The 17,628-nt window shown below is 41.2% G+C and overlaps 1 protein-coding gene across 4 annotated transcripts in view; it reads right to left on the minus strand.

Annotated features, from left to right (window-relative positions):
- Positions 1 to 17,628, minus strand: part of ttll10 (tubulin tyrosine ligase-like family, member 10) — a 328,948-nt gene that overhangs the window by 106,270 nt on the left and 205,050 nt on the right. For all 4 annotated transcript variants that reach the window (XM_051931444.1, XM_051931445.1, XM_051931446.1 and 1 more), the window contains one exon: positions 7,918 to 8,068. The gene's annotated coding sequence lies outside the window, so the exon portion shown is untranslated. The remainder of the gene's footprint in view (positions 1 to 7,917; positions 8,069 to 17,628) is intronic.

A 17,628-nucleotide genomic window follows, 5' to 3' on the forward strand; every position in this document is an offset into this window, starting at 1 on the left:
TAAGTGTTACTTTTCACAAAGTTTGTAGCTTAAGTGTTTTTAGAACTTTTTGTCAGATGTTTCTATGGTATACTGAAATATAATTACAAGCTTTTCATAAGTTTCAAAGGCTTTTATTGACAATTTTATGCGCAGAGTTCATATTTGCAGTGTTGGCCCTTCTTTCTTTTTCAAGACCTCTGCAATTCGCCCTGGCAGGCTGGCAATCATCTTCTGGGCCAAATCCTGACACATGGCAGCCCATTCTTGCACAATGCTTGCAGTTTGTCAGAATTTGTGGGGTTTTGTTTGTCCACCTGCCTCTTGAGGACTGACCACAAGTTCACAATGGGATTAAGGTCTGGGGAGTTTCCTGGCCATGGACCCAAAATTTTGATGTTTTGTTCCCTGAGCCACTTAGTTATCACTTTTTCCTTATGGCCCGGAGCTCCATCATTGGGTGTCACCAAACTGTCGGAGGATGTTTTGGTACCATGTGTTTTCAGTGCTTTCTTGCTTTATTTTTGGTGTGTTTACTTATATATATATATTATATATATAAAACCCCTGTATATTAACCTTGGCATCCAACAAGAGTGTGAAAGGAACAAACCCTAAGAGGATAGTTGTAGTATCGACGATTGAAGAAGGAACTTAGCGTGAAGCACGTTTATGGAAGTGACTCCCCTTCCTCTCCACCAGCCACACGGGACATCAGCACTCTTCACTGAGGCACAGTAAATGCAAATTTTCATTTTATTATACAATACTAGGGGGCTTCTCCCCCTGCTCGCTTCGTTCGCCAACTCCCCCGGCCTGCGCTATGCGCCAGCCACTTCGCATCTCTGCCGCTTGCGTTTGTGGATTTCACTTTCACCAAACAACAAATCTTTAAATTCTCGCGGATACGCCTCTTCATTGGGAAGAAACACTACTTTTCCCTGTTGGCAATACGAATTAGAACATCTACAAGTCTCTGACTTAAAGTTTAAATCCGTTATATTTCACCGAGTAATAATTTCCGTTTGTTTGCGCTAATGCGATCTTTACTATCATTTTTTTGAGACTTTCGAATTTTACTACTTTCATAATCTCTAACCTGCTCTGCATGTGTATCATGCCAACGTTTTTGAATTCTTTACAATGTTCTACTTTGTCACCTACTCTTTATCTTTTATTTCCAGCCCCGGGCGTGGTTAAAACTCTTGGTACAAAGACTCATCTCGCGGGACGTGAAAGTATCTCTCTGAAAATATCCCAGGATATTTTTATTATAATAGACAGATTTACATATTTTATTTATTGTTTTCATGTTTTAATACATTATTTAGGGCGTTTATTTTTTATTGTGTTATTTTTACCTTAAATTATATGTATTTGCAGTTTAAGTTTATCAAAATGAGCCTGGAAACGGATTAATTTACTTTCCATTACTTTTAATGGGGAAAACTGATTCACACTTTGAACAATTCAGAGTTCAAATGGCTTCCTGAAACAAATTAAGTTCTATGTACAAGGCGCCACTGTGTATATATATATATATATATATATATATATATATATATACTAGCAAAATACCCGCGCTTTGCAGCGGAGAAGTAGTGTGTTAAAGAGGTTATGAAAAAAAAGGAAACATTTTAAAAATAACGTAACATGATTGTCAATGTAATTGTGTTGTCATTGTTATAACTGTTGCTGTCTTTTATATATATATATATATATATATATATATATATTATATATATAATATACACACACACATAAACATTTATATACATATACATATATATACATATCTACATATACACATCTACATATATATACACACATACATAAACACACACATAAGACTTACTGACTGAAACGGGCTTTCATTGACAATCATGTTACGTTATTTTTAAAATGTTTCCTTTTTTTTTCATAACCTCTTTAACACACTACTTCTCCGCTGCGAAGCGCGGGTATTTTGCTAGTATATATATATATATATATATATACATATACACACATACATGCAGTTTTAATAACACAGAAATCAATATAAACATTAACATCATTATCATATGAGAATATGAAGTAATATATAAGAAGCACATTTCATATAAATATAAATTATTAAACAGTAAAATCTTCTTCTGTAATTTGCTACCGTGGCAATTTGTGTGTCTGTCCAGGATTTTAAATGACCTGTAGCTCGCAAAACCGTTTCACCTATACACTTGAAATGTGGTACACATATAGTACGTCACGTCTACTATCCGCTTTATGGGTGATGATTGTTTTACTCTTTTTATCTTTATTTTATTTTATTGTAGAATCAACTCCTATCTGCGCACAGCAGGGCAGCCGTGGGCGGATGCGTATGGTGTATTCACTCCATGTTATCGTGCATTGCGCTGTCAGTGGTATTTTGCTAAAAGAATTTGAACAACATATAAGAAGCGTATAAATTATTAAACAGTAAAACATTAACATTTAAGAAGTAAAGTTACATTGAGTACTACTGCAGTGCCTTCGGGTATACCTCATTTTTTGTTTGCCAATTACATGCTTAAATGTATACATTTTTTGGTGCACCTACCGGAGAACACGCGACATATAACAGAGCGTGGGAGAAGCATGGATTTGAAACACGCGTTGAGTTCATCTGCTGGTCTCCCTCGTGGAATAACTGGTAATGTTTGACTAAAATGTACAGCGAGTAAAACGACATTACCTCCTATTTTTTTTTTTACGATCTCAGAGATCTTGCTTTTTTCGGTTCAAGGCTTCATAAGCTCTTTTATGTTGTATGGTGTACTTATCCCAAACCATCATCTTTGAATGTTACAAGACTTTCGCCTTGTATGTAGATCGGGGTAATTACATTCATTGCATTCCTAGTCTGAATCACAATCTGATTGTATGGGTGGTTACCTGGCACTGTAGGGTTGCCACCCGTCCTTTAAAATACGGAATCGTGGCGCGTTTGAGAATGAAATTGCGCGTCCCGTTTTGAATCAATACTGGACGGGATTTATCCCGTATTTTTTTTATCATTTTTTTTTTAAAGCAGCGTCTCATGCAAATCATCCCACACGCATTTTATGAAGATGCCTCCTTTCCTACTTTTGATTGGGTAATACTTGATGTCATCGTTACTTTGATTGGTGTTTTTAACTGTCCAGTGAGGAGGGCGTGTCTTTTAACTACAGTCTGCAAAGTGTTGGCACTGAGATGTGGCGTCAGCGCCATAGTTGAAGCCCCTAACATTGCGGTCAGCAAGTCGGCTAACATCCGCCATGTGCCGTCTTTCAGTTGCGAGAAGCAGATCATAGAATGGTTGAAACTGTTGCCCCTAACGTTGCGCCACGGCGTGTGGTTCGTTTATACGTCGTGTCTTCTCATTAAACTTTTATCTCGCGAATATGTTATTGCAATCCGCAGCGGGAGCGTTTCTATAAACTTAATTTAAACTTACGTTTTACACCGTGCTTTGTTTCCCTTATGAACATGCTTGTATGCTTAACTCGCTCCGTTCTCAATTGTTTAATTAATTTTTTGCTCTTCGCTGTTTGCGGCTCTTCCTCCATTTCCCCCCACTTCGTTCTTTTATCTCGCGAATATGTTATTGCAATCCTTAATGGGAGTGTTTCAATAAACTGATTGAAAATAGTTTTGCATTTACCTTTTTAGTAAAAGGCGAGCTTTTAAGCCTGAGAAATCACCCCGTAAATGCACACGTTTAATTGGACATGTGTTAATATGTATGGTTACACAGTATTAAAAGACAGTGAACAACGTCAGTTACCTTTGTTCCCGCGTTTGATAAAAGGTGAGCTTTTAAGCCTGAGAAATCACCCCGTAAATGCACACGTTTAATTGCACGTGTTAATACGTATGCTTACACAGTATTAAAAGACAGTTAAAAATTAACGTCATTTACCTTCGTTCCCGCGTGCGACTCGTGCTGTAAATCTCTTCCTTGTTTTTAGTTCACGTGATTACGTAGGAGGCGTGATGACGCGATACGTGACTCCGCCTCCTCCATTACAGTGTATGGACAAAAAATATGTTCCAGTTATGACCATTACGCTTTGAATTTCGAAATGAAACCTGCCTAACTTTTGTAAGTAAGCTGTAAGGAATGAGCCTGCCAAATTTCAGCCTTCCACCTACACGGGAAGTTGGAGAATTAGTGATGAGTGAGTCAGTCAGTCAGTGAGTCAGTCAGTCAGTCAGTGAGGGCTTTGCCTTTTATTATTATAGATATATATATATATATATATATATATATATATATATATATATATATATATATATATATCGTAAGGTTTCTAAACTCTTGTGGGACTCCCCCCCCCCCCACAGAACGACATGCCGAGGAGCGTCCTGAAGCACAATTGTTGTGTCTGTGGAAGACAGTTTATCCGTCACCGTGGCAACCACAGGCTCCTGGCGCTTCAGCAGCTCACCACGAAAGCAAATCCAGGCCAAAGGCGGTCGTGCTATAAGCACCTGTAATCAATGGGTGATGCAAGGAACATTATAAATGCAGGGAACAATATTACTTGGCCACTAACCTGGCCATGACCCTGCCGGATTGCTGTGTCTGTTTATAGGAGAGCGGTAGATCCTGCTACAATAAATAACCGCGCTGTTCCTGCTTCAAGCTCAATAAAGCTGGTTTTGAGACTCAGCCTCATGTTTTGGGGTGCAAGACAGGGACTCACACGTCACTATATATATATATATATATATATATATATATATATATATATATATATATATATATACATATACTGTATATTGTCACACACATGCGCATAGGAGGCAGCTAAAGGCTGTGAATGACAGTAATTCCACGTCAGACCAGGGTGTGGCAGAGTGCACTGACTCTTTCTCTCACTTCTCTACAGACCAGTTACAGAAAATGTCGCCTCACCCCGGTGATGTCACTTCCGTTTCCGGGGCCACTGATGACATCACTTCCGGCCCTCACCCCAATTACATAACTTCCAGTTCCGGCCCCAGTGATGACGTCAATTCCTCCACTCTCCTTTACAGCCGCCATCTTTGTGCCAGCAAATCAGTTCTGTTGTGGACTCTAACCTGTCCTACCACTATTCAACCAATTTTGCAGCCAGGAAAAAAATATACGGGTGGCTGCCCCAAAACTTTTTGTGTCTTTTTGTCAAGTTTGTGACAACAATATTTTCTTACAGTGCATCCGGAAAGTATTCACAGTGCATCACTTTTTCCAATTTTGTTATGTTACAGCCTTATTCCAAAATGGATAAAATTCATTTTTTTCCTCAGAATTCTACACACAACACCCCATAATGACAACGTGAAAAACGTTTAATTGAGATTTTTGCAAATTTATTAAAAATAAAAAATTGAGAAAGCACATGGCTCCAGCAGACCCCCGTGACCCTGTGTTCGGATTCAGCGGGTTGGATAATGGATGGATGGATGTACATAAGTATTCACAGCCTTTGCCATGAAGTTCAAAATTGAGCTCAGGTGCATCCTGTTTCCCCTGATCATCCTTGAGATGTTTCTGCAGCTTAATTGGAGTCCACCTGTGGTAAATTCAGTTGACTGGACATGATTTGGAAAGGCACACACCTGTCTATATAAGGTCCCACAGTTGACAGTTCATGTCAGAGCGCAAACCAAGCATGAAGTCAAAGAAATTGTCTGTAGACCTCTGAGACAGGATTGTCTTGAGGCACAAATCTGGAGAAGGTTACAGAAAAATTTCTGCTGCTTTGAAGGTCCCAATGAGCACAGTGGCCTCCATCATCCGTAAGTGGAAGAAGTTCAAAACCACCAGGACTCTTCCTAGAGCTGGCCAGCCATCTAAACTGAGTGATCGTGGGAGAAGGGCCTTAGTCAGGGAGGTGACCAAGAACCAGATGGTCACTCTGTCAGAGCTCCAGAGGTCCTCTGTGGAGAGAGGAGAACCTTCCAGAAGGACAACCATCTCTGCAGCAATCCACCAATCAGGCCTGTATGGTAGAGTGGCCAGACGGAAGCCACTCCTTAGTAAAAGGCACATGGCAGCCCGCCTGGAGTTTGCCAGAAGGCACCTGAAGGACTCTCAGACCATGAGAAAGAAAATTCTCTGGTCTGATGAGACAAAGATTGAACTCTTTGGTGTGAATGCCAGCGCTTTGAGTAGTGAGAAAAGCGCTATATAAATGCAAAGAATTATTATTATTATTATTATTGACCTGAAATTTGGTACACATATCCTACGTGACGTCTACTATCCGCTTTCGGGGTGATGATTGACTTCCAAGGTTATTCCTCTTTTTATTTTTATTTTATTTTATTATAGAATCAGCTCTCAGCAACGGCCAGCAGGGAGGCCGTGTGGCGCTTGCATATGGGTGCTGTTCTCACCCTTACCACCTTCACCGTCACTTCCCCTACCTTTTCATATCTTAAATCATTCTTGAGGCAGGTTGAATACTTAAGTGCCAGCTTAAATAAAAAAATTTTAAAAACGTACTAAGTAATTGCAACACAAAAACTAACTTAATCAGCTTTAACGCGAAAAGATGGCGACGAAACAAGAGAAGCAGTGGGCCGCTAGGGTGGAGAAAAGAAGAGCTGCTCAGGAAGCAGCAAACACATCAACCTCTGAGCAAACGAATGATAAACGTACAGAGAAAGAGGATGAAAACTAGGAATGATCGCGTCAAGTGTATTCACTGCATGTTACTGGTATATATATATATATATACACACACACACACTATAGAGACTACAGAGAGAGAAACTATCTACAACAGGAGGATTGTGAGTAATGACTGCTGTTGACAAAGAAGGTCCAAAGAAAATAAGAAGTGACCCAACTGGTTCCCCAATTCTTTTTGTTTGCTTCCATCTCAGATTTGTTTGACAATATATTTATGTCCCCTTTTATTGAATGGTGGGGGACCCACTTCCTTCTGCTGACACAGTAGCAGGAGCAGCTTTACACTTAGGCAGAGCTGCCTTGGGGCCCAACAGAAAAAGTTTGCCCTATGCAGAGCTAATTGAAAATTAAATTCATTTAATAAATCAATGGACTTTCTGCAAGGAAACCTGTTAATTTTGGCCAAATATTATAGGAAAATCGCAAAACACACCATGTACAATATTCATCATAATGTTAGGTTTAAGTTTATTGTTCATTGTATTACTGTACTGTGAAATTCTTGCTTTCATGGTTGACCAACGTGTTACACAACAAAGCCAGACAGATAAAAATGTAAGGCACTATTATGAGATTCACAGAATTTTATATTCAGTCCTACAAAACACAGGAAGTCAAGTGATGGCTGTGTTGTGTGCTCACACTTACAGCAGAGTTCTGAACTGACTGGAGCTGCGATAAAAGATTACAAAGGACATCTGCCAGTAGGGAGTTACAGAAGACAGTGAGGGGTATAATAAAACATGGAGGAAGCTTCTCAGTATCAGAAATGAAGGGGAATGAGCTAACATGGCATATGCTATGGAGTTGAAAGTAAGAACATTTCATAGATAGATAGATAGATAGATAGATAGATAGATAGATAGATAGATAGATAGATAGATAGATAGATAGATAGATAGATAGATAGATAGATAGATAGATAGATAGATAGATAGATAGATAGATTTCTTTGGGCACCACCAGGGGGCACCGAATGGGCTATTGAGTAAATGTTAATCAGCTTAATCAGTATGTCTTTAAAATATGGAAGGAAACTGAGAAACCCACAGAAAACCCACCTGCCCACCCTCTGAGAACACGTAAATGTAACCAAACTCTGGGGCCCATATAAATACAAGAAATTTGAAACAGAAATGTCATTGACAACTTGATGAAAGAAATCATAATCACAAGAATGAAAATTATTTTAGAAAAAAATATTGGAGCCATTGTTTACACAAGGAAGTGTCAATAGTGCAGGTACCCACCGTCTGGCTGGTAGTGTCTCCTGCTGTAGGGGGTCCCAATGTACTGCTTTGCCTGATTCAGGAACTTCATGCGCAGTTGCCAGTGGTGGTCTGAGCTTTGCTGTGGACTCTGTGCCTTCTCTCTCATCCGCCTCAGTGCTCTCAGTTGTTGCTGCACAGAAGGGAGGACACTAGATTAGTGGGATACTGATGGTGTACTCTGTTTATGTGGTTTATGAAATTAAGAGAGATGAAAGGCGTGATATTTAATTTTTAATAAGAATACTAATGGTACGATCCAACAGACTGATTCTCCACACAGGCTTGGTCCCTGCTTTTTACCCACTGAAACCAAAACTTTAATCAGATTTGTGAAAGTTCCATTTCATTACAAAAACAAGGCAACTGAGTAATGTAACATTTAATGAAGTTATTGATCCTTTAATAACTAAGTTTTTTTTTTTTTAAATTTCAAAAGCATTCCCCATTTTCTGTTGGGCTTGTGCAGGCCAAACGCCTGCCTCTTGATTTTGGGGCCAGGCTGTTTTTGTTTCTAGGCCATATCTGGAGTCTTGCAGCCTAATTTTTGAGTTTACTGCAATCATAACACTCAGATGTCTTTATGTGATGTGGGGAAAAAAAAAACAAAAACCATGCAGGCAAAAGGAGAACATGCAAGGCCCACACAGGCGATACTCCCAAGTATTGAATTTAAGCGCAGGGCATTAGATGACAGGGCCACCCTGTGTGTTACATAAAGAGAAATCTAATAAGAACCATGTCAAAGTCACTCAGTCCAGTTCAAGGGCCTGTCCTAGCAGCGCTGGGCACAGGGCAGGAATGGAACCTGGACAGGACATCAGTCCATTGTAAATTCATTTAATTATTTGTCTATTTGTCTATGCAGCATAAAATGACATGAAGAAGCAGTTCACATGAAAGCTAATTTAGAAAAGGAAAGAGTGCAAAAGGTTAATAAATTGTATATAAATTACATTAATAATAGTATAGAAATGTAAGGCATAATGCAAGAGAGATCAGAACAATAGCAGGGAATCAGTACATTAAAGAATGGAAAATTGTTTTCAATGTTACAAAATTAATTTCAACTTAGTTTTTGAAGGAAAAGGGAAAATTACAAACAGCACATGTATGTATAAAAGAGTCAAAGAATTTCACAAAATAAACGTAACCAGGAATGACGTAGCCCTCTGTACCTCAAAGTTTGTCCATGTAGAGCAAGCCGAACTCTTCCATTTTGGCAAGACAGTGTTTTGTTTTCGCCATGAAAAAGTACAACTTCACAGACGTCACCGCTCTTTCTTCCTTCTTCTCATTACAGAGTTCTTCATCCTAGTCGATGATCAATAAACACGGTGCCGTACTTACACCTGATTGTGAATCTTGTTGATGGCCTGGCGAGTTATTGAGCTTTAATTACAATAAAACGTTTGCGCTCCCCAGTAAGACTGCTCAGCAGGTGATGGTGCCACTTTTCTTTCTGCCATGTCACTTTGCCGATCCCTTTATTTTTCTGAGGTGGCCACAAGGTCCAATTTCTTGATTTTTGCAGACCATATCACATCATAAGCTTTCGATTAAGACCTGGATCGAGGTTCTAGCCCCAGTGGTCCATGAGTGCCAGCACGTTGCTACACCATATGTGCCTGCTGTCATTCCTCTTTTTCTTAGAGGAATTGCTTCTGCAATGTGCTTCAGGCTCAGCACATGTTGGTGCTGTTTTTTTCCTTTCTTCCATGTCATCCTCTCGAGACGTTTTCCATAAGAAAGACACAAATCCTGATAATTTGGTGAAAGCTGCCGTTACCCACATTTTTTGCTTCACCAGTGTATATCACGTCACAAGCTTTCGAGTAAGACCAAGGTTCTACCCCCAATGGTTCGCGAGTAATCAATCACATGACAGACAGACACAAGCTCCATCATTTCATATACATCAATCAGCCACAACATTAAAACCACCTGCCTAATATTGTATGGGTCCCACAAAACAGATCTGAAACCATTGTGACCTCTGAAGGTGTCCTGTGGTATCAACCACCAAGCCAGTAGCAGTAAATATGGATCAGGCTTGGTTTTTCCAGCACATTCCACAGTTTCCGTCATTAGGATTGAGATCTGGGGAATCTGGAGGCCAAGTCGACACCTTGAACTCTTCATCATGCTCCTCAAAGCATTCTTGAACAAATTTTGTAGTGTGGCAGGGCGCATCATCTTGGTGAAACAGGCCACAGCCATCAGAGAAAATCGTTGCCAGGGAAGGGGTGTATGTGACCTTACTTCCTTCTTTCCTTCCTTCCCTCCCTCCCTCCCTCCCTCACTCTAGTAGTGTAACATGGACACTTCCTAGGCTATGATTCATTCCCAGGATGTTAGAGTTGTCAGGGCGCCATTGTGCCACCCAATACCAAACAGAGAGACCAATAAACTTGGGTCAAAGTCATGATAGGTGAGATCCCGGTCTGATCAGTTGATGGCAGTGAGGAGAAAAACCATACTCTGGTTTAGTGCGTTTCTGTTGCAATTAAACTATGATGGGGACTAAGGGTCCTTGGTAATGTGCCTACTCTGTGTCTGTCCTTTACATAGACCTTGTGACGGCGTTCACTATGGTGAGCACGGACACCTCACACTTTTTTCAGAAAGACTTTTTACCCCTGGAAAAGCTGACCTGCTCAGGGGCGCACAGTAACTGCTGCACCACTATGCCTGCCACCTAGTCGCCAGCGTAGGTGTGATGAGGGCGCCATATAAAACAAAGGCCGGGTGACTGACGTCACATTTACAGCACAGCTGCCTGCTCCTAACCGTCAAACTGCTATAAATAGAATGAAAGTTAGGAACTGCTTTTTCGTTGGAGGAACTGGTCTGTCTGGTTTCTCTGCCAGAGGGAGTATACTGGCACAGTAAACAGCAATTATGTCAAGCATTCATTGATCTGATAGGCCTCACCTGAAGGAGGAGGTAACTATTACATCTAATCTCCTACGGGCGCGGGGACTCGCCAGTAATCCCTGCTACTTTTAAGCACACCGAGGGACGCAGCTGATTCAGACTGCCTCAAAGCGTCTGGAAATGTCTTTCAGGCCTGATGAAAGGTCTCTGAAATAATAGTAGACTGCCCTGCACTTAACACAATGGCTCGTGGTCTCTTTATTCTCGTGGAGCTCCTCATTTTGTGGAGCACATTAAACCTCAGCCAGGACCTTGTGGCGTTCAGCTTTCTTGTTGTCACTCAATCAACGGTTATTTTACGACATGACATCCGCAAACCTGCTTAAACCGGAATATGGCGGGAAATAACCGAGCAGCATCGGGTGTGAGGTGGGAAACACCCTGGATGGGATGGAAGGGCATCACAAGGCCCAGTCAAGCAAACATCCACAAACCGGACCAGTTTTGGTTTGCCAGTCTGGGAATGCGGGAGAAAAAAAAACGGAGCCTCCATCCTACACGGGAACAACATGCAAACTCCACAGCAGTAATTCAAACCCAAGAAGGCACATCCATGAGGCAGTAGCACTAACCATCTTGAAGAAGGTGCTCTCAAGGTGCATTGCATTACAATAGCGATGTATGTGCGCACGGGCAGGTCTAAAGGGGGTCAATGGCCTTACGGAATGGTCTGGAATCCTCATGCCAACTTTACTGGCTTTAGATACGTTGATTATTTTTTTTCTAAACTAGAATATCTTAGCACTCAACAAGATATCTGATTTTAAAAGACAAACTAATGCGGTATGCAATACAAGATGGGTGTTTCGCACCCCCCGGCATCACGGTTTGCTAAACAGCAGTGTGGTAATTTGAACAAAATGACAAAAAGTGGCATCCACAACGTAAATTACACTTAGAGCATCCGGCCAAGCACCAGGGCAGACCAGAGGGAATTGCATTGGCATTTCCGTGTTTTGTTAACGCCTGCACCCGAACTGAATTGTCTAACTCCTTTAACATTTTAGCAATGTGAGACGGTGGCTATCTCACAGATCCAGCACCCTAGGGTTAAATCCTGGCCTTTGTCTGTCAGCACATCCTCCTTCTCCTTATCCTTGAGGATGTCAATGTCGGGGTGGTTGATGATTGTAAATCGGCCGCCCTGTTGTGGCTGTGTGTGAGGGGTGGGCCTGCAATGGCCTGCTGGCCCAGTCCATGGTTGGTTCCTGCTTCTACCCGATCTCTTTAAACTAACTCTTGTGTCTGACCGTCCAGCCTGTGGGCTCACGCTACCTGAAAGCTGTATCTATAGTGTCTGAGCTAAGATGTGTCTGTGTGAGTGTGCGCTGCAATGGTCTGGCCCAACAATGTGACCCAGAACTGAATTAACATGTAAGGTTATCCCTTCTATCTGAAATGTATTTGTGTAATTGATACCAAAGTTCTGCAACTTAACAGGTAAAGTGACTTGTCCAGAGTAACCTTACAGTGAGTAGCTGACACCAAATCTGCAACTGTTGAATGGCCGATCTTCCAGAATTTAACTCTTAACACCGTGAACTGCATTTATGGGATGTAGTGTAGGAAGTGTAAAATGCTTTATATAGGGGAAACTAAAAACACAGTGTAGGCAAGATGCATTCAATATCTCTGATTAATGGAGAACCAGAATAGGCAGACTAAATTGTATAATCATTTTCGACAACCAGATCACTTACCAGTTTTTTTCCCATTAGAACATCAACCCTTTTGGTATTAAAACAAGTGTTGGAATGGATTACTAAATTAGATACATTTTTTCCTAATGGGTTAAATGAAAAATAAATGACATTTCTATTTAGTGTTTTTTCTCTCACAATTGAATTAATGGGGGAGTAATTACTTACATATTACGGGACTAGTGTACCAGTGCATTTCCTGCCATGTAAGGCGGGTATCCCCTACCTTAAAGTTTGTAGTACAGCCATTTAGCCACTTGAGGGCGACACTGCCTTCCCCCTTTATTTCATTTGGCACCTTTCTATACTGAACTTCATTCCAAGGCTCCACTGTTCCCATATTGCTGGAGCTGGAGGGCCGACAGGTTAAATGGTTGGCTCAGGGTCACCCAGTGAGTTGGCAGTGGGTGTTGAACCAGTGACTTTGTAGCTGATGGTTTAAAGTTTTAGACACCAGGAAGTCACACTGCCTAGTTAAGTTCATTCTCTGTTGCAGATGTCAGTAGTATGGGTGCTGCCTCACAGCTCCAGTGTCCTAAATTCAAATCTCATGCCCTGCTGTTATGTGCGTGAAGTCTGCACATTCTCTCTGTAAGTCCGTGTGCTGAGGGCCTTGTGGTGGACTGGTGTTCTCACTAAGATGGATTCCTGCCTTGCCTCTAGTGATGTCAGGATAGCCTTCAGATTTAGATTTAGAGGATTTGAGAATGTGAGGTTACATCACAATCCTGTGGTGCTGGCACCTGACCCAGGGCAGGTCCCGGCATTGTGTTCAATTGTGCAGAAATGGTCTCCTGGTCGCATCCCCCTGAACTGGACTAAGCAGGTTTAATAATGGATGGATGGAAACTCCCAAGGGCTGGTGCTCTCTCCAAGTTCTGTTTCTGCCTTGTGCCCGATGATTGCTGGGACAGGTGCTAGGTCGCTTGTGGTCCTATCCTGAATAAGCACGTAACAAAAATGGATGGATGGAAATGCCCATCAACAGTGGCATAGCTAGGGGTGGGCAGAGCCAGCACATTTCTGGGGGCAGCATTATTGACAAAAAGGCTCAGTACAATTTGTGTGTAAGTGTTATGTATATGTAAGAATTTAATACTAAATATAAGGTCTATTTAATGTTTCAAATAATTGCATTGAATGTGTGATGTGCCTGCGCCCTGGTATTAAGGTGCACGTTACAGCCGGAACTTGTTTTATACATAAAATGGTGGAAGTTTGGTAATTGCTGTATTTGTGTCTGTCTTTATTAACTTACTATTATACTGTTGGTTTAAGTGTAAAAACACAACAGAATTGGCGACGAGAAAAAAAAAATAAACCTGCCGCATGCTGACTGTTCAAAGCAAACTGAGCTTCTCCACCTTGCATTGAGTGAATTTCCATGTTTTCTATGTGCTTCGTGGCATACTGAAGAGCACACCCTGGGCCTGCCAGAAGACATACGGATAAAACACAGAAGTGAGTAAAGAAAATCTTAAGAATTTGAAACAAGATGTAAGGATGTGTAGGACAAATGGCTGCTTTTGACAGCACCGAGGAGGAATGAGCTACTTACACTGAGAGACTTGAGCAGTACTGCCTCGCAAACGATATCGGGAATGAGAGAAAGGTGGCTGTGCTTTTAAGTGTAATGGATCCGAAAACTTATAATCTGTTGCGCAGTCTAGTGGCACCATTGAAACCCACAGAAAAATCATTTAAAGATATTGTGGATGTATTGCAAGCACATTTGAACCCAAAGCCGATGATTATTGCTGATCGGTTTCGCTTTCATAAACGGGACCAGCAGCAACACGAGTCAATTGCAGACTATATTGCTGAGCTAAGGCGGCTTGCAGAGCACTGTCATTTTGGCGAGGGCTTGTCCGACGTGCTAAGAGATCGACTCGTGTGCGGGCTTCACAACGAGAGCATACAGAAACGGCTCCTCACAGAAAAAGATTTAACATTACAGCGCGCATAGGAAATAGCGATTTCAATGGAAATGGCGGAAAAAGACGCCTTAGAATTTAAGAGAAAAGTGACTTCACAGTGCAGCCTCAATAAGGTTGTAGCAAAGCACGCTGAGAAAATCCCATCCTCGTCGCCAATTCTGTTGTGTTTTTACACACAGCTCACTCAACCACAGGTCAGACTCCAGCAATGCTTTTCCTGGGAAGAAGCTTGAGATCACGCTTAGATCTGCTAAAACCTGATTTGTGTATACATGTGCAAAAGAAGCAGTGCTTCCAAGACCAAAAACAACGCAAGCTTAGAATATTTGAGGTTGGACATAAAGTGCTTGCTAGAGACTACCGACACTCAAATCAGAAATGGCAACCTGGTAAGATTGTGTCAAAGACTGGTCCACTGACATACACAGTGCAGGTGGGGCATGATACAGTCTGGCGCAGACATATCGACCAGCTTCTAGATGCACAAGCTCAGGAAGACACATCACAAGACAAGGCTGAGGAGCTGATCATTTCTCAGAACTCAAATGAGTTTACCTTCTTGACACCTGATTCATCCCTTGCTGCTGGTGAATCTCAGCCTCAAAAATCTGCTGAATCAACCTCATCTCAAATGTCTGCTCCACCTACACAAGAAAGACGCTATCCTGAGAGGATTCGTAAACCTCCTGAAAGGTTGAACTTGTAGTCGATATTAATGTACAAAGTACTTAAGAGTCTGTTAGCTTTTGTAAGCTGCATTTCGCCATACATAAATGTTTCAGTACACCGTAATAAATGGTGCACTTTTATATAGTATGCTTTAGCTGTCTTTATATTCATGTTTTGTATCCATGCCAAGTGTTTTGTAGATATGATATATATAAAAAAAAAAAAAAATACTGTTACACATCCAAGCTGGGTGGGATGAAATGTTATGTATATGTAAGAATTTAATAGTAAATATAAGGTCTATTTAATGTTTCAAATAATTGCATTGAATGTGTGATGTGCCTTCACCCTGGTATTAAGGTGCACTTTACAGCCGGAACTTGTTTTATACATAAAATGGTGGAAGTTTGGTAATTGCTGTATTTGTGTCTGTCTTTATTGACTTACTATTATACTGTTGGTTTAAGTGTAAAAACACAACAGTAAGCAGCAGGGTTCAGAAAAATATCACTCATGAATGAAAAAAAGTAAAATTCTCTGATTTTTATCCACAAATGCTTCAAAAATAATTTTCAGACTGTCCTTCTGTGACGGCATCAGACACAGCAGTTGAAATTTATGAGGCAATAACAGAAATAAACATAAACGTTACACCGATAATAAGATCTAGGCAGATAAACAATTTAGAATATCGTTTCTTTATCAATCCGAATGCGTTTTGCTCTGCGCAGAAAACATCCCCACCTATCACTTGTACACTACACTGCTTCTGGTATTCACAGTGTAATTATATTAAACTAAAACTTAGAACATGGCTTATCAGTCTTTAATAATAATTATATGTGAAAAATTATTGCTGTTTCTCTGTATATGAATAACTCTGCAAAATTTATCTTAATTTTTCTCTATACGTCATTTTAATTTTCTATTTAAATATGTTAACATATTCAGATATGTTGGTGGGCGGCAAATTGAAGTACTGCCCGCCCAGAGTGGCACGAACTCGAGCCACGCCACTGCCCATCAAGGATCGTCATTAAGCCCACACCTCATGAACACTTTGAAATCACTCCAGTATTTTTTGGTGGACACGTTCTAGCTCACTGGTATGAGAAAACCCCCACATATGACGTGGTGTCTAGTCACGCAGGAAGTCAAGCTTTTTGGGGTTCCCTCTATTTTGCACCCACTAGACCTGAAAATCTCTAGTCTTTAGCCCATTCCTGGACCATATTTTGTGCAGAAAATTACTCCCTTATGATAAGGAATAAACCAATACGGTTCTTCAGCAGAAATGACCACAGACCGCATCAACTGACCCCAGGGTTCACCACCTAATGGGATACTAGGGGGTCAAATTTACTCCTGGGGGTCGGTAATAGAAGCATGAGGATGGTCGTTCTATTCTCTTTCGAGGTTGCCGATCATAAGTATTGTATGTTTGATAATTGGTTCTTTACTGGTGGTCCTAGCCCACTAACAGCTACTCCAAGAAAACTAAAAATGACAAATTGCAAACATAAGCATGTGGGGTATCATTTTAGACCTTCATCCTTCTATTATAAAGGAGCATCAACCATCCCCAGCTGGGATAAACATCCATCCACTCAAGCCATAGATTATGACAGCTTCCCAGGCCCATCCATCCATTCATGAAGGCCTTCTGGCAGGGTAAGGATACATCTAATCTGGTGGGGATGAGAGCCAGTCCATGTCCTAAATCTGCTGGCCATGCTGGTTGGCACTTGTCATTAATTCCCTTAAGAATAGTAACCAAAGGTAACTCCACACCCAGAATAATGCCATCCTCCTCACTCTCTCTCTGTCGCTCTTTCGTTCTGATACCCAATCAGGTATTGGGTACCCAATACATTCCTAAATCTTACCAGTTCCTGGTGGTGCCCTTCTTACTACACTGGTTGATTTGTAGCCCCACTGTCAGAGTTGCTTTCCTTTTTCTCTCTCTCAGGCTTATGCCCGTCCCTTACCCTGCCACGTGCCACCATTTTCCATCTCATCAACCAGGCAACTCATCATGCAGGCTGGCTGCTCTGCCTCATTTTACACGTCAGGTCTGCTGACAGGTGGATCACAGATGAAAGTCACAGGGACAATGAGCCTGAGGGCTGCCTAATTGAAATGATTTTGTTACCCAACATATTCTAACAATTCTAAAAGTCACTTCCTGAAAATAACTGTAAAATATTTAAAATAATAGCAGGGAACGAAGAAGAAGAAGAAGAAGGATGGGATTGGCACGTGGTGGTCTGAACAATGGGAGTGAGCCGAGTCAGTACAAGCAAAGGCTTGCCACCTGCAGTTTTGTCACCTGTTCAGTTACACCTGCAACGTGGTGAATCAGGACTGAGAAATGATCGGGGGGGGAGCCAACCACAAAAATAAATAACGTCTGATCTGATTTCAAAAGGGGCCAACACCCCTTGACCTCT

The sequence above is a fragment of the Erpetoichthys calabaricus genome, chromosome 8 (assembly GCF_900747795.2).
Source record: "Erpetoichthys calabaricus chromosome 8, fErpCal1.3, whole genome shotgun sequence".
NCBI lineage: Eukaryota > Metazoa > Chordata > Cladistia > Polypteriformes > Polypteridae > Erpetoichthys > Erpetoichthys calabaricus.